Genomic DNA, 18,456 nt, shown 5'->3' on the forward strand with positions numbered 1-18,456 from the left:
AATGTAGCTTATTTAACTTCTGTGAACTTAATATTTGGAGAAAGAGAGCCAATTAATTATTACAGATATTTCAGAAAGGCTAGCGCAAACTGCAATAATAGAGCTGCATGTGCCAACCGAAATTTTCAAGTTGCTTTGCCTCTGACAAGAATTACATCAGTTCAGGTCATGCTGTTACCTCATGTCAGTCAGGAGCTTTGCTACATATGGCTTTGCTTAATAACAATAAAAATTAATTGATTATTAGTTATTGCAGTATGTTAGCAAATAAAACCATTCAAACCATGGAAGTAAAAATAAAAAGGATGATGAAAGGCTAAGAACCACGAGACAATGAGTTTTTAAAGAGCATGCCAATTTTTTAATTTTAGAATAGCTAACATTTACAATCATGTAGAGGTTGTTAATGGCGTGACTAGCAGCACAGGCTGTAAAGACAGGCGGCCTGGGCTAGTATTAGAGCTTTGCCCTTATAGCTCCACAGTTTGGGGCAAGTTGCTTACCGCCTTTACATCTCAGTTTTGTCACCTGTGAAACAGAAATAAAAGCATTTTTACCTTACATGATTATTATGAAACCAAGATGAAATAGCACATAAAGTGGTTGGAATGGTGCTGGTGCTGGCATGTAGGAAATAATTAATAAACATTTGTCATCATTTTTATTATTAATGCTATTTTTGCAGTGCTTGATAACAGGCCAGGTATGTACTCCATGCTTCACATTCAATCTCCTGTAACCCTAGGAGGTAAAAAATTAAACCCATTTATGACTAAGGAAACAAACCCTCCATGAAGTGATGTAACTTTTCCAAGGTCTTGTGGCTAGTAAGTGAAAGAGCTTGGCTCGATTGAGTTTAGGCATTTTAATTTAAATAACAGAAAGATGTAAGACCATTGCTTGTATTGGAATCCAAGCCATCCTGATATTTGGTATTCTACTAGGAAATTCTTTCTTCATAGTGAACCAAACCGTTGCATGCAGTAGCATAAACTATTCTTGTTCTGTCTTCAGCAGAGACAGAAAAGCTCATCAACACGCCTATATTTTCACTTGAAGACTGTTATTAAGTTGCCCTTCTGACTTATCTTTCCCAGGTTTTAAACACACACAGTTTCCACAAGTCTTCTTTGCGAACACTATTTATTAACCACAGAATAAGCTTCATTGATGTATTTCCACTTTGTCTAACGCTAATTTTTAAATTAGGCTTTAAATCTAAAACTCATTATTAATGTAAGTAGGGCACAGTATCCTTTGGCTGAACTTACTTCATTTCTGAAGCAGCTGAATATAAGGGTCCTTAGTCCCCATTTGGGGCTCTTATTCCACCTTCCTATGGAGAAGCTGCTGTCCGCTGTTTTCAGTTTTCATGTTGGCGGGACATTTTGTTTCACTGGGGGGAGTGTAGGTTCCCTTACATTTGGTTGTGCAATCTGGAAGACAAATAGCAGTGTAGACTGGCATTCTTTATTTACTTATTTATTTATTTTGTATTTTTCTGCAGCTAGAAACGGGGAGAGACAGACAGACTCCCGCATGCGCCCGACCGGGATCCACCCGGCACGCCCACCAGGGGCGATGCTCTGCCCACCAGGGGGCGATGCTCTGCCCTTCCGGGGTGTCGCTCTGTTGCGACCAGAGCCACTCTAGCGCCTGGGGCAGAGGCCAAGGAGCCATCCCCAGCACCCGGGCCATCTTTGCTCCAATGGAGCCTTGGCTGTGGGAGGGGAAGAGAGAGACAGAGAGGAAGGGGGGGGGGTGGAGAAGCAAATGGGCGCTTCTCCTGTGTGCCCTGGCCGGAATCGAACCCGGATCCCCCGCATGCCAGGCCGACGCTCTACCGCTGAGCCAACCGGCTAGGGCCTAGACTGGCATTCTTTAAAAGATGAACATTGCATCATTGTTCACCATCCATTCATTCCCCTTGTCTGGATCAGGTACTGTACTAGGCACCGGGAACAAAAGGCATTATCCCTGCTCACAAGGAGCATGTGAGTTTCCTCGAGGAGGTAAATGCACAATTACCTAATTATGATGACAGGGCAGGAATGTTCAGGAGCCACAGGAACGTTGGCAAAAGGGCCAGGGAAGACACCCTGGAATGCAGAGGGATGAGGTCTAATGAAATATCCTGGGTAACCAGTCAGAGACCCAGGATCTAACTCTACTTTTATTATTAGCTTTGTCATTATGGTTGCATTGTGTCCTCTCCAAATAAAATTTGTTAGAGTCTTAACAGCCCCCCTCCCATACCAGAGAATGTGATCTCATTTGAAGATAAGGGCATTAAATGGGGTCACTAGAGTGGACCCTAATCCAATATAGTGGTGTCCTTATAAAAAGGAGAAATGTGGACATGAAGAGAGATGTATACAAACAGAAGACAATGTGAAGAGACACAGGGAGAAGTCAGCCATCTACAAAGCAAGCGGAGAGGCCTGGAACAGATCCCTCCCTCACGGCCCCCAGAAGGAACCAAGCCTGCTGACGCCTCGATCTCAGACTCCTAGCCTCCAGGACTGTGATACGATAAATTCCTCTTGTTTAAACCACCTGCTCAGACCGTGGCACTTTGCTATGACAGCCCTAACCAGCTAATACATCATTTCACTGTCACAAGCATACCTCACATCTCTGGTTCCACCCTAGGCAAGGCCATGCCCGCATATGAGAAAATTTGGGCAAAACCACTCAGAGCACAACCAACCAGGAAAACAAACAAACAAAAAACCTCCCGAATCTGCCTTGGACGCATTCACATGCTATGACCCAGAGGAATCTTGAGGTTTCTTTAAATAGTGAGTTTGGGTATTCAGACAAGTTTACTTTATCCTCTCTAGTGTGGTATCCAAGGCAACACTGGGATGCCTTTGTTTGTAAGGTAAGTAATACACAACGATATGGGCAATTTCAAAGTATTGTACAAGCTATACTCAACAGGCAAACAAAACAAAACTTTCTGGTAAGTAACCAATGAACATGGCACTACTTAAAATAAATGGTTAATAAACATACGAGATGTTCTATCTCATTAGAAATCAGATTTGTGATAAAAACTACTCTTGGTAAACAGAAGATACTAATACACACTAGAGAACTGAATGCCCGCATCCTGAATGAATGATAGCCTATTCACCTCCAAACACACTGCTGCCATTTGTCTTCCTGTTGGCACAACTAAGGTTGAATGAATGTGGGATTATCTTCCTACAATACACAGTGACATATAATCTTGAAAACAACACACATACACATACACACACACACACAACTATTAGGTACACATTTCAGGCACCAGCTTCTGAGAAGAGAAAGTTTTTTTTGTTTGTTTGTTTTTGTATTTTTCTGAAGTGAGAAGCAGGGAGGCAGAGACAGACTCCCCCCATGTGCCTGACTGAGATCTACCTGGCATGCCCACTAGGGGGCGATGCTCTGCCCATCTGGGGCATTGCTCCGTTGCAACTGGAGTCATTCTAGCACCTGAGTTAGAAGCCATGGAGCTGTCCTCAGCTCCCAAGCCAACTATGCTCCAGTGGAGCCTTGGCTGCTGTAGGAGAAGAGAGAGATAGAGAGGAAGGAGAGGGGAAAGGATGGAGAAACAGACGGGCGCTTCTCCTGTGTGCCTTGACCGGAAATCGAACCCGGGACTTCCACACGCTCGGCCTACGCTCTACCACCAAGACAGTCGGCCAGGGAAAGAAGAGAAGGTTTTAAACCTAAAAAAAAAATCTGAAGCAGTGAAAAGCTAACCTAATATTTAGCTCCTGTAGAGACTAAGCAAGTTCAGCCAAAGGACATTGTTTTGTTTCTTTGTTTCCAGCTTGTTTTGCCCTCAGGCCAGCAAGGTTATCCTTTCTCTTCCCACCCCACGTCTTCCTCTTTTCTGGAAGATTTCCAAGCAGAACCCTAATTCCAGTTCATAACAACTCGATCTGCTGTCATTGGAACACCAAGAGAGTGACTCACCCTTTGGATTGGCCTCAGCTAGTCTCCAACAAGTCTTTGTTCCTCTGCCATCCGTTCCTCAATCCCTTGTATTGGCCAGTGTCTACAATGGCCTTTTCTTTCCATCTCTCTTCACTTCTGTTTTTTACTCTTTGTTTATCATTATAAAGATGACATACAAATGGGAAAAAAAGTATACAAAGTTAAAAATGTAAGTCCCCAAGGGTTATCAGTGTCAACAGGGCATATTCCTTCAAGATACATCAATTTCTGGCCTCTTTACCCCCCTTTTTAGAACACATACTGTACACATCATCCCGACTTGCTTTTATCACTGAAAAATATATCATTAACACTGTTCCATGTCAACAAATACGTATCTCCCTCATTTATAAGTAGCTATTTATGATTTAACAGTATATATGTACCAAATGTATTTAACCGTTTCTCTAGTCATAAATGTTAAAGTGCGGTCCAATTTTTTTTGGCTCCTAGAAATAATACTACAATGGACATGCATGTAAATATATTTTGGCATACTTAGTATTTCAGTTGGAGAGATTACTTATAGAGGAAATTCACAAAGTGTATATACCTTCTTAATATTTATAGACCCTCCAAACTGCTTTCCAGAAATGTTTATCAATCCTTACTCTAGTCAGTTCAGTATGAAAGTTATTTTTTTATACATACTCACAAGCACTTCTTGGTAAAACATTTTTCCAATTTGATATGTAAAAAATGTTACCTTTTTATTTATACTTTGATCGTTCTGAGGTTGAGTGTGTTTTTATATGCATATTAGCACATATTCCTTCTTTTGAGAATAACTTCTTCCTATCCTGTTTCCGTTTTCTTATTTTGCTGCTTCTCTTTTTCGTCTTGACCTCTAGAAGCTATTTGTTATTTTGCATATTAACTGCTTCCTGTTCTGTTTGTGTATTGCATATATTTTCTCCCATTAAATAACATTTTTTATGGTACCCTTTACAGAAATGTCATGGGTGGTTTTTTTAGTCAAATATGTTTGACCTTTTCTGTTACAGTTTCTAGAATTTTAACTAGTATTCTAAAGATAACCCACGGTATAAAAGAATCTTCTATACAGCGGGTCCACAGGTTATGACACAGTTCTGTTCCTATGATAGTGATGTAACCTGAATTTTGGTGTAAGTTGAAACACACCCTAGACTAAGTCACTTACCTATCCTAACACAGTTGTAAAATCATAATCTAGAACTTAAAAACACAACTAAGCCACAGAAAAAGGAAAAGGACATAAACATACCGTGTTGTACACATTTCTACGTATTCTTTTGTTGCACACAAACTAGTTCACCCACGTAGTCTATAAGTACCACACTAATGATTTAAGCTGAGACACAGCCGTCTCAATTTTTTAAAGTTTTTATGAAAGTGATCATAAAATCAAAATGTTGTATGTTGAGACTGTCGTAACCGGAGGACCTGCTGTATTTTTTTTTAGCCTTTTATAGTTTTCTTTGTTTAGATTGATAATACCTATGGATTTTTTCTTGAAATATGGACTAGGATAGTATATTAGTTATGCTTAACTCAACAGAGGGGTTTTTTTGTTTGTTTGTTTGTTTTACAGAGACAGAGAGAGTCAGAGAAAGGGATAGATAGGGACAGACAGACAGGAACGGAGAGAGATGAGAAGCATCAATTATCAGTTTTTTGCTGTGACACCTTAGTTGTTCATTGATTGCTTTCTCATATGTGCCTTGACCGTGGGCCTTCAGCAGACTGAGTAACCCCTTGCAAGGGTTACTTGAGCCAGCAACCCTGGGTCCAAGCTGGTGAGCTTTGCTCAAACCAGATGAGCCTGCGCTCAAGCTGGCGACCCCGGGGTCTCGAACCTGGGTCCTCTGCATTCTAGTCCGACGCTCTATCCACTGCGCCACCATACGGTCAGGCTCAACAGAGAGTTTATGTTTGTTTGTTTTTAATTAAGATAACATTTCAATGTGGGTGTTTAGCAAGTAGACACAGTAGAATGACTCAGAGACTCGGATCCCTTCCATCCTGTGTTTCTACCTTCCTCTAGGTAAGCAGTCAACAAATTACTGCACGCAGCACACAAACCCACTGTCTGTTTTGGAAATAAAATTTTATTGGAATACAAGCATTTCCAGTTGTCTATGATGGCTTTCCTGTAAAAGAGTAGAGCTGAGTACTTGTGAGAGACCACTGACACAGAAAGCCTAAAATATTTACTATATCGCCCTTTATAGGAACAGTTTGCTGACTCCTGCTCTGGTGTCTCAGAGACCTTAGTTTCCAAGTGGCTGATGGAGAAGAGGTTATCACACAGGTTTTCCATGGGTGTAGACTGGAAGTGGATTACAAAGCTTTCATCTACATCTCACTGGTCAGAATTCAGTGACTTGACCTCGCCTAATTACATAGGAGGCTGAAATATAAATTAGTTGTACATCCAGGAAAAAAAGAGAAACAGATTTGTAGAATTATTAGCCACTCTCTGCCACCATGTGCCCTGCAATTATTTGTTTCTTACTGCCTATTTTTAATTAGAATAGGCTAGATTATGCTGAAAAAACAAACACCCCTAAATCTCAGTAGGTTAAAACAAAAAAAATGACTATTTTTGTTCATATTTTATATCCATAACGGTCAGCAGAAGTGGCATTGCTACCATCATTTACTCCATTCCAATGGAGCAGCCACCACCAGGCACCTTGCTGGTTGCAGTACTAGTGGGAAAGAGAATGTGGTGATATGCTCAAGTTCTTCACTTCTGCCCAGAGCTGACAATTCATCACTTCCATCGCCTTCCAGTGGCTGAAGCAAGTTGCAGGGCTACACTGCCCTTCAGTAGGGTGGGGAAGTGCAATTTTATCATGTGCTTCAAAGGAAGCAGAGCTGGAATATTTGTGAACAGCCCTAATGAATACCACACTCACACACAGACACCACATTAATTTCTTCCCTAAGTGAGATCATGCAGATTTCACCCAGTCACTGCACCTAGTCCAAGTCAAGGAACTCTAGATGACAGACTTTCTGTTAGGTCTGAATAGCAGTCTGGAGCCTAGCAACTAAAATCACTCTCTGGCCCCACTACTGATCCAGATGCCAAAATTCTAATAGAGACCACTGACGATGGCCTAAAACAGGCTTGTGAGATGTGAGCTAATTCGACAGATGTGAACCTTGCCTTGGATGACCATGCCTAGAGAGTCAGGAACGCAGCACAATCTAGGGGTGGAAAGTAGAGAATATGGCATTTTGCTGAAATCAATTCTGCATAGAAACAGTCAGCCTCATTGAAGGATATGTCATTGTTCTCCTACACTCACAATGAAACACACTGGATAAAGAGTATAGATGACAATATGGAAGAAAGCAGCAGACACATTAAAAATACCTATATGGAAATATTAAAACATAAACTAATATTTTGTTTGCTTAAGACACAACCCTCATTTTTCTATATAGTTTTGAAAACAGTAAAAAGAGATTCATGGATTATAATCATAAAGAATAATTTTGAACAACTGAATCATACTACCATTATAGAGATAACCTCCTAATCAAAATTTCAAATGATGTCATTTTTCAAATAAATTTTCAACATTGGTCAGAATTCAGTGACTTAGAATTGCAAGGGTTACTCGAATTCAGTGACTTGGTCTAGTACCAACAATACATATTTCTTCATATTCTATTTCTTTGGATTTGCACATCTCCATGTAATTACAGGAATGTAACTCATATATTTTTAAAATCATTTATGCTTAACTCATCAAAATCTGCTTTGTTATTTAATGTGCAAGAAGTGTTTACACACTCTTTAATAAGCATTTTAAACCCTCTCCCCCAGAAATTTTCATTTTTTCCAGAGTGAATTTATTTAAACAGCAAAGGATTTAAGTTTGATTTCAAACTCACTGTCTATAAAACTTTTAAAAGTCTGATTTCTTTTGCTAGATCCCTTAGCTAACTCTTGAAAGCTGTAACGATTTCCTTTAGTTACTTTATAATTGTCTTTTCATGGACTAAACCTCCATTCCCAGTAGAGAAATTATTTTAGTCTAGTTTGTGGTACAGTGGCTACTACTATTCTCTTTTTCTACATTTTTTTTCATTAATTCAATGCTTTAACATTTTTTGCTCTCAACACACATACCAATTATTCTTATGGCTCCTACCAACTAACTGGGAAATAGGCCTCAAATGTAAAAGGCCATGTATAAGCTTCAGACAACTCTTTCTTCCCTCTGGTCATATCCAGTTCTTAAAAGCATTTTTCTTTCCGACTTTACCAAGCAAGTTAGAGCTGGAGTCCTGAGAAGACTATGAAGTGGTAGGAGGAAGAAATAAAAACTGAGTTCAGTGTTATTTTCAAAAACCTTTCTTAAGAAAGCAATAATTTGTTATTTATTTGGGAATTCTAATTATGAGGGAACCCAAAAACTTAAATTATTTCAACAGAGAATCTAAAAGGTGCATCAAATTCCAAGTTAAATAGTTATAAGTTATCTTTTCACCTAAATTTAATAAGCAATAGGATGTTGTTTATCCCTTATAGCAGGGGTCCCCAAACTACGGCCCACGGGCCACATGCGGCCCCCTGAGGCCATTTATCCGGCCCCCACTGCACTTCCGGAAGGGGCACCTCTTTCATTGGTGGTCAGTGAGAGGAGCATAGTTCCCATTGAAATACTGGTCAGTTTGTTGATTGAAATATACTTGTTCTTTATTTTAAATATTGTATTTGTTCCCGTTTTTTTGTTTTTTTTTTACTTTAAAATAGATATGTGCAGTGTGCATAGGGATTTGTTCATAGGTTTTTTTTTATAGTCCGGCCCTCCAACAGTCTGAGGGACAGTGAACTGGCCCCCTGTGTAAAAAGTTTGGGGACCCCTGCCTTATAGTTTTAGGTAATACGGTTTCCAGAAGCAAGTTTTCCTATCTGCAGTATAGGCAGGGTCAGATTACAGGTTCAAATCCTCCCTCCACCATTTACTAGCTAAATAACTCAGGCAAGTTATTTATCCTCTCTGTGCCTCAGTTTCTTTATTTGTAAATACAGACAAAAATATATTCTTACCTAAAAGGATTGTTTAAAGGATTAAATAAAGTTAATACTTATAAGGCACTTACAAATGCTTGTTAAATAAATTATATGACTCCATACACCCATCCATTGTAACAAGAACAAACACCACAAGTCGCTTAAGAAAATGTATTCCTTTACTATTAGCCCATTTCTTATTATGGTTGCGCTTCGTCAAGTGGGGCACATTGTGTTAGCAGATTTGAACTTTGCCAGAAAGGTGTTTGTATTTTATTTCAAATTATGATTCCTGAATATCGGGTTATACACCATTCTGCTGTACACTTAGAGGCCCCTTGGAGTTTGGAGCATGAGAAGCATAACCAACTCTGGTCTGATATTTTTAAGGGGCTCCAAGGAGCCGCTGAGAAAGAGTTATTGGTATTCAGAGAAAGGGAGGCTAAGAAATCATCCTTTAAAAAAAAAAATACTGAATTGGAGAGCTGCCTGCATTTCACTCTACTGCCTTTGGAAGAGGTGTGTTATCTAAAGTGCTTCCATCACGAATGATGATTGAGAAACTGCCTTTACTCTCCGGACTACTGTTCTGCTAGGCAGAAACCCACGGGCTGATGCCCATGTGTCGATCCGGAACTTGGTTATCATACACGTTTAGGGCAATCCATCATCCAGAAGCCCAGTGGGAACCGGCAGCGAGCGGGAGGGGCCGCAACACTCCGGGTTCGCTGGGTTTCCAAGGTCAGACCCGACCCCCAGTACTTTTTCCGCGCCTAGTTCTTCGGTCATTTCGGAATCCGCTCCCTTTGTTTACATCCTGAGCTTGGCTCAGCACCGGAGAGCACCGCCGCCTCCTAAAAGGAGAAGCATCTCGCATCTGTAGACAGCGCGGAGAAACGGCGGAGAGCAAAGTTCATCCTTCTGGGTACGGGAGGGTGCCTCTCCTGCAACACGTGGCGGTTGTGACAAAATCTTTCAGTAACAGGGATAGTTGAAGTGAGGTGGAGGTTTGGGGAAGGCGAGACGGCCGGTGTGGGGCAAGGAAACAAAGTGCGGAAGCTGTACGGGGATTCTTCTAGAAAGTGGGGTGGGAAGGGAGCTCGGGAGGGCGTGTGGAGGGAAGGGATCTGTGTCAGAACGTGCGTGAGAGCGGATACAAAACCCGAGAGAGGCGTGAGCAGCGCCGTGCGCGAGCGGGAGCGAGGGGCGCCGGCTCGGGTGTGTGCGCCCGGGTGAGTGACACTGAGGGGCGGGCTGGCCGGGCCGCGGGCGGGGGCGGCCGCGAGCCTGCGAGGGGCGGGAGCGGCGCTGCGCGCGGCCGGCCGCGCCGGAGTTGTGGCAGCGAAGGAATCCAGGCGGGGGGCCGAGCAGGCTGCGCCCTCCGCCGCGAGCGCCGGCAGCGCGGGGCCAGCTCCGGACGGCGCGCGGCCCAGGCAGCGGCTCCCGCTCGGCCCGCCCTCCGCGCCGCAGGGGCCGCCGCCGCCGCCGCGCCTCCCCCGGCGACCGCGCCCCCGGACCCGGTCCCCGGCCCGGGCAGAGTGCCCGACGATCGGCTCCCAGGTAAGCCCGGGGCTCCTGGCCACCGCCGCCCGGGGTCCCCTCCCCGCGCGCCCGCCCGCCCGCCGGGCCCGAGCCGGGACGCGGGACTCTGGCGGACGCGGCGGGGCCTGCGCGGCCGGGACGGTGGCTCGGTCCGGCCGCGCGGGCTGCCCAGCCTCCGCCGCCTCCCGGGGCGCTGGGTGTGGCCCCCGCGGGGCGCCGACGCCGGCTGGCGGGGCGGACCGGACGCGGAGGTCGCGGTCCTTCCTTTCTGTGGCCGGGCGGGCGGGAGGAGGCGCCGGCTCCGCTGCCCCGCTGCGCGCCCCGGGCGAGCCTGTGGCCGCCGCGCTCCGACGTGGACCCTCCCTCCCGGGATCCGGACCGGCCGCGGCCCCTGCTCTGCCCTCCCCGGCGCGAGCGCCCCCTTCCCCTGGCTCAGCGGAGTGACCCACCCCGCCGGCCGCCGGCGCCGCAGCCCGCTCTCCGCGAGTGAGGAGCTGCCGCCTCGGCAGACCGTCCCGCCGGCCGTCGTGGCCCCGCGCCCTGGACGCCGGCGGGAGCGGGCTGCACGGGCCCCCAGTGTCCGCGGGCTCGCCGCGGGTGCAGGCCGGGGGATGGGGGTAGATGCCGAGCGACCGGCCGCGGGAGGAAGCGGTCGCGCCGCAGGGTCGGGCCGGGGACGCGGAGCCCGCAGGCGGCGGGTCTGGACTGTGCGGGGACCGCAGCCGGGACGGCCAGCGGCTGTTGCCGAGGCGCGGGGAGGTCCGTCCCGCTCTCTCCGCACGACGCGACCCGCCTGCTCGCCCTCCTGCTCGCTCTCACTCGGGTCGGTTGTTAGCACTTACGTAGGAGGGGAAGGGCTTCCACTTCACCTGGACGGGGCAGCGACCGAAGACTCCCATCCTCAGGAGAGGAGGCTTCCTGTTCTTGGGGGGGTTGGTGTGTGTTCCCAACTTCAGAAGCTTTCAATTCCCAGCATTCTTGATTTTAGTTGATGCCAAGGTTTTGGGGACCTGACACCGTAATGATTCTTTTTGTGCAGCATTTTCCTTTGAGTACCGGTATGTTACAAAATCTCTGCGGCTTGAGAACCAGTGAACTTCAATCTCTTTTTTTTTACATAAAATGTTGTGTAGTAGTTTCACTTGCTTATTTAAAAAAAATTTTAAATATGTTTCATTAGAAACTTGACTCGTCTCTCCTCAAGTAAGAAAAAAGACTCTGAAATGTTAGAACCTATGTAGAGGAAGAGGCTTTATACCAGTATTTGAAAAGAGTAAGGTCTTAGTCCTTTATGATATCGTTTTAGTTTGTCTTAAAGGATTGATTCATTGCCATTCTGATTAATTATGTCTTCTAGAGATAAGGCAGATGGCAGTATGGCAGGGGAAAGAAAGGCTAAGAAGTCTGAATTGCTTCATTAAGAAAAATAAAAAGAATATTCAAGTAACAGTTATTTTGAAAGATACAGTACTCTGAAAATAAAGACTAAAGTTGCCTTCTGGGTAAACTATTTCATTGGCCTGATGAAATTGTATGGCTTCATCGGAAAGCAGTGTATTGTACAGATGTGGACAGTTTTACTAATTAACTGTAGTGTTTAAAAATACTTGTGTTTGAGCCCTGACCAGGTAGCTCATTTGGTTAGCGCATAGTCCTGATACACGAAGGTTGTGGGTTCCATCCCCGGTGAGGTCACATACAAGAAGCAACCAATGAGTGCACAACTAATTGGAACAACAAATCCATGCTTGTCTCTCTCTTTGCTTTTCCTCTCTAAAATCAATCAATAAATAGAAAAATGTTAAAAATAAATAAATAAAAATACCCGCGTATGATAATAGTTGTTGGTTCTTTAACTGGGGGGAAAAATCAGCTTTGGGTATGATTTTGTATCTGGACAGGGCGTTTACTGCTGCAGTCTCTAGAGTTTTGGATTAAACTCAAGCTTTGTTAAAAACCTATTTTATGGAGCAGCAGAACAAAAAGCATGTAAAAGTCTGGGTCTTTGTGGCTTAAATACACACAAACTAGACTAGCCCCAAAGATAATTTGCAGAAAAATATAATCACTTGAATGCAGAGAATATTTAAGAGGATAGTAAAAACTCAACATCGAGGAAAGGAGTATGTTAATTAGCAATTTTCTTTCTTTAATCCCTGTCTCTGAAACTAGGAATCAATTTATATAGTTTAACATACTTATTTGGACAGGCAAAATAATCAAGATTCCTTTTTGTGTTCATTTTGTCTTAGGGAGGTCCGTGATGAAAGCCTTTGTGATGGGTTCTCTGCTCTTACTGATTTTCAAGTGGCCACTGTGGGGATAGGTAGCCGTGGTCCGTGAAGCAGCTTTGCCATCTCTGAAATGATCAGGGAAAGAAAATGAATGCTTAGGCCATATCATTGCAGTCTTTGAAGCTCTGCCAATCAGAAGTACCTCATAAGTCAATTTTGCTGTGCAAATAGAGATACCTTTCCATCAAGAGTTAATCTTAAGATAAGGCTTATTTTTGTTTCTAAGTTTTACCAGTTTTTCAGTCTCTGATCATAGAACTGTGCTGTCATTGACAACCAATATTCATTTATGGCTTTTGTGTTATAGGCACTCAGGTGGTTTTTATTCTACTTCCTTTACACCAGTGGTAGTCAACCTGGTCCCTACCGCCCACTAGTGGGCGTTCCAGCTTTCATGGTGGGCTGTAGCGGAGCAACCAAAGTATAAATAAAAAGATAGATTTAACTAGAGTAAGTTGTTTTATAAAGATTTATTCTGCCATACTTAGCGAAAATCCGACATAAAGTACTTGGTAAGTAATTATTATTATATACTTTAACTTGCTGTAATTCTGCTTTATAAATTTTATAAAGTAAAGTTACTTCCCTACTTTATAAATCACCGTTACTATGGAACTGGTGGGCGGTTAAAAAATTTTACTACTAACAGAGATACAAAGGTGGTTGGTAGGTATAAACAGGTTGACTATCCCTGCTTTACACAGTTTTAATCAGTATCTTATAAGGTGAGCTGGGACAAGAATTTCTGGTTTTGTGTGATAAAATGGAAGAAGTTGAGGTTGCTTATGGTAAGACCCCTGTCTTGCCATATGATAAGAATGGGGTGGGTTCTGTATGCATTAAACAGATACTGCTTACTCACTGCTCCATAGTACTTCTTTCCTAGTCATCTTCTAGAGACCTGTTACTATTATTTGACTGTGGCAGTTGAATCATATGACTGCTATAATTTTTGTACACAGAACAGTAGCTTTTATAAACATGACACAGGACATGAAGGCAGAAATATAGTACGACAGAGTGATGGAGTCTGTTTATTGATCTCTAAGTGATTGTGCATAATTCAACTAATCATTTCATTCCATCACTGTTCTGTCTTACCATGTAATGACACAATTAAAATATGATTTTCATGATACAGTTAATAATCCAATACACATAATTGTGGAAGAAAAACAAACCTTTCTTTTTCTTCCCCTTTTTTTTTAAGTAGTCTGCTATGAAGGTGTTGTTTCCCTGACACATCAAAATGGCTAATTTGGAGTTGTGATGCTTGTTATGTAAATAGGCCATATGTTGAATTTCTACAGAATTATATGTGTTCAGTGTAGTGGTACTGGACAGGATCCTCTCAGTACCACAGTTAAGAAAAATAGTCTGTGAAGATGTATTGCTCTTTACTCTTTATATCATTTTCATTATTTTTGTTTAATAGTAGTTTCTAACAAAATAATTCTTAAATTTGATGGTGTCGTCTGCCCTTCCATCTGTAAGTCTTGAGTGCTGACCTGTTGAACGGTCTTTTCATAGTGGATGTCGTGTTGTCAGGCTAGAGGCCTCCTGCCTGATAGCAGACTTCATATTCTTGGCTACACCTCTCCCTTTCGCACGAAGAGGCTTTCCTTTCCTTGACAGTCTTAGTATTCTCTTCATTTCCCAGACACGAAACCTACGAACCATCCCTGGCTCCTCTCTCTTTCGTTCCCTCAGTAACACTATGCAAAGTCCTGTCAACTCTTCCCTAGCACCAGTTTCCCTGAGCCAGCCCCCACATTTCCTTTGCGTTCCTCACTGCCCCTGATGGCCAGGCCCGCAGCCATCGCCTTGCTAGGGTGATTCCAGGCCCCTACAGCCTGGTCTCTCTGTAACTGAGTTTGCCCCTTCTGTGCACCTCCGCCACACTGTCCTGTCTAAAGCTCTTCTCCTTAGAACTCTTCTCCAAGGATTGTCTCACAGGCAGGCTGTGTTGAAGTCGGGTTACCTGATTCTAAAGCTAGTGCTCTTTCTACCAGTTAAAATAGTCTCCATGCCCTCCCCTCCAGTTTCCTTTGGTATAAAGTCTACCCTCTCAACCTGTTTTAATGTACCTCACAGTCTTACCCAAGTTTAACTCACCAACTTTATTTTATACTTCTCTCCAACGCGAACCTCACTGTCCTTCGAAGATGACTCTGTGCCATTTTGTTCATGAGCTACCCTTTAGAATGCCTTTCCTTTTCCCTCTGTCCTAACCACAATCTTGAAGTTCAAGTCAGCTTGCCATATTCATGTTACCCTCACTGGTTTCTTCCTCTTCTGCCCTTTTGTCTGCACCATTCCTTTATGCCAGTGTATTCTTAATTCTTGCTTTCCCAACTAGATCGCAAGTTCTTTGAAGGCACCAATGTACCTTGTATGCTATCTCTGAATCATTTACAGGTTCTTGGGCATAGCATTAATAAACCAGAAGGGTAACCTTTTTTCTAATTGTTATTAATGATGGGCTTTGATATTGCCTGTGTACTCCTCACCATTGTGTCCCTAGGGCCTAGTTTGTAGCTTGACAACTAGTCGTGACCTTGATACATTTTTGTTAACATAGAAATTAATGTTGACATTGGATCAGAGGGACAGACAGGCATTTGTCAGGGAGTTTTTTCCATTTTTTTCAGTGGTTTTAATTGTCCTCTCTATTCATCAGCTGTGAGGATTCTGAGGCCTGGCATTTTTTAGAGTTGAGATAATGATGGAGGCTGGCAGTTGTGAGTTAGAATTAAGAAGGTTGTTATCTTCAGGCAGAGTGATGGGTGCCCTTAATGAGAAAAAATAAAAGCATGCAGGCCTTATGCCAGTATTTGATACTAAAACAATTAGACTAGAGTTATTTATATAAAAGTTCAGCTAATTGGCCTTAAAAATCCCAGACTCTACTGCAGGGCTAACCAATCTATTCATTTAAAAGCTTCCTTGTAACATTAAAAAAATTATCTGGGGACTCATCTGGAGATGAAAGTTGAGATAGGGAAGAGATGCCACACCCATCCTATTGTATTCAAGACAAAATCCAGTTCTTTAAACCTTTAATAAGACTCGTTTTGCACAAAGCATGTTTCTGCCAGGAAGGAGTTTATAACTGAGCACGAGAAATAACATGTATCCCAGAAATAAAGACCTAAGGAAGTCAGAGGGAAAGTTCCTTCTCCTGGGTGTGTGCTGGGGGGAGAGTAGGGAAGGGGCACGGGAAGAAGGTGGCAGGACCTGCCCAAAGTGATAACTGTTCGAGCTGATTATGGAAAGGATTCGGGTAAGAATTCAGTAGCTGTTATTGGAAATACAAGGGTGGGAGAGTCGGGGCAGCTCAGGGCAGGCATGCCAGAGTCTTTTGACTCTAACCTCAGTAGTATGTCAGGTCTCTCCTGGGCACTGGTGGTCTGCAGTGTTCAATAATGAAACTTTAGGATGTATAGACACCTGCAATAATTACTTTGGGTGCCAAGTGTGGAACTGACCATGACATAAAGTACAAAATAAATCTTGTAAACAGTATAACCAGTGCATTCCTGGGTAGCGTCCAACTTGCTTAGAATGCTGAAAAAGGCCTTCTGCATTATGGAAACATGATGGAAAGTTGAAACTCTCATGGTAATTTAAGTAAGGAATGCCTGTCTGATTGTGTTCCCAAGAAGCCAGTCATGTGTGGGACTCTGCCCAGTGTACCTAGCAGAGTGCAATAAATGGGCGAACATGCTGTTATATAGAACCCTAGGTCTGTTTTGTAGAAGTGCCCCCATGGACTATAAAACTGGGACCAATGGGTATAAGTTTCAAGGAGAATAATTTGGGGTCAATATAAAGAAAGTAGTCTATTATTGATTGTACTATTTCATTAGATGGTAAGTCCCCCATAACTAAATGCACTTAATAGGTTATACCTAATCAATGTCTCATTTAAATACATGCATTATCTCCTTCCTCAAAGCAGTGCTTTGAAGTATATATATATATATGTATATATATATATATACATATATATATATATATGCTAATTCTAATTACCTCCATTTTTATTTATTTTTTGTTCTGAAGAGCAATACTGAAGCCTAGGAGGTTAGAGTTACCAGTAAGTTGCGGAACAGGTGTCAAGCCCAGGCAGTTTAAGGGCAGAGAGTGAGTATGCACTGGATGAAGACAGGATACAAACATTGGATGGCCATTAGTATTTTAGGAATTTAAAGGGCCCTTCCGAACATAAGATTGATTCTTCAATTCTCTTGAAGAATCAAGATGCTAAGTGTTGCAAAGCATTAATTCATTACCAGCACACTCAATTCTTTTTTTTTTTTTTTCTAAAATTTTATTGATTGATTTTACAGAGAGAGGAGGGGAGAGAACAAGAAGCATCAAGTCTTAGTTGCTTCACTTTAGTCGTTCATGGATTGCTTGTTGTTTGTGCCTTGACCGGGCAAGCCCAGGGTTTTGAACCAGCGATCTCAGCATTCCAAGTCAATGCTTCATCCACCACGCCACCACAGGTCAGGCAGCACACTCAATTCTTAGAAGATCAGAACAAAGTGAATACAATTATCATCATCATCATGATAGTGAACACTTAGTGATCATCTCATTTAAACCTCACATGATCCTGTAAGGTAGGGATCAGGTGTCCGTTTACAAAGAGGACACTGAAGCTCAGGGAAGTCACATAGCTTGATTGAATCTGCAGAGTTGGTAAGGGGCGGATGGATCTGTTTGGTGCCTGGTCCCCAGTCCCAGCTTTTTTCTTACCCTTCCCTGTGAGGTAATGCATGGTGACATTGAGAAAATTTACCCGTTCAGCACTGGACATCAACCAATCAGAGAGGCTACCAGCTCTAAACAACCACTCTGGCTCTCCCAGGTGATGACTGTCACCTGAGGTGATGTTTAGGCGAAGTCCAAAGGTGTGTGAGAAACTTGGTAATATTTCAGGACTGCAGATCTGGAGCTTCAGAAAACTAGTGACTTCTTTCTATGTTTATCTGATTTTCTACATGATACACGGTGCTATTAAAAACAAATGTCTTCGTGTGTAATTATATTTCATTTATATTTCTAAACAAAGAATAAATGTTTTGCAATGGTCGTGTTACGTCTTCCTTAGAAATGACAAGGGCTCTTCCCCGCGCCTTTTCTTCCCTGTACCCTCTTCCACTCTGAGGCGATTTCTCAGGATGCTTCCCCTCCTGCTTCCTCAGGGACCTTGCTCCATTATCTTTCTTTTCTTCAAGGTCTCAACCAACCTTTCTCTCAGTGCATGAGCATGGGTAAGTCTTTCTCGTTTTTCTGTAAAAACAGGAGACAAACAATCCCCTGACCCTTTCCTCGTGGTCTGGGTATGTCCCATCTCATTCCTGGTTTTAGAAGGCAGCTCCTTGATAGACAGATCTTCATGCAATACCTGCTCCTCCCACCTACTCTTTCTCTCCAACTCTCCACAGTCCTGTCCTCTCATAACAGCCACCTCTGTTCTTTAAATCACGAGACCCATTGTCCAGGATTCTCTTTTAATTCTTGGCCTGTGTGGTATTAACAATCTTCCTCTGCCCCTTGAAATTTGACCCACCTCTTTTCAGTCATTCCTCTCCTGATTTTTCT

General features: G+C 43.1%; 1 protein-coding gene and 1 long non-coding RNA gene across 3 annotated transcripts in view; one reads left to right on the forward strand and one right to left on the reverse strand.

Annotated features, from left to right (window-relative positions):
- Positions 1-362: 362 nt before the first annotated feature.
- LOC136378553 (uncharacterized) lies at positions 363-2,098 on the reverse strand. The gene is made up of 3 exons (XR_010746620.1): positions 2,029-2,098; positions 1,272-1,436; positions 363-528 (listed from the first exon to the last, which is right to left on the reverse strand). It is a non-coding gene; the product is annotated as an uncharacterized lncRNA (long non-coding RNA).
- A 7,758-nt stretch (positions 2,099-9,856) lies between these two features.
- The window catches only part of SPATS2L (spermatogenesis associated serine rich 2 like), a 182,753-nt gene continuing 174,153 nt past the window's right edge, over positions 9,857-18,456 (forward strand). The window contains exon 1 of one of the 2 annotated variants that reach the window (XM_066345597.1): positions 9,857-9,932. The gene's annotated coding sequence lies outside the window, so the exon portion shown is untranslated. Of the gene's footprint in view, positions 9,933-10,290; positions 10,568-18,456 lie in introns of those variants that run through there. The other variant, XM_066345600.1, reaches the window with a different exon arrangement.

The sequence above is a fragment of the Saccopteryx leptura genome, chromosome 7 (assembly GCF_036850995.1).
Source record: "Saccopteryx leptura isolate mSacLep1 chromosome 7, mSacLep1_pri_phased_curated, whole genome shotgun sequence".
NCBI lineage: Eukaryota > Metazoa > Chordata > Mammalia > Chiroptera > Emballonuridae > Saccopteryx > Saccopteryx leptura.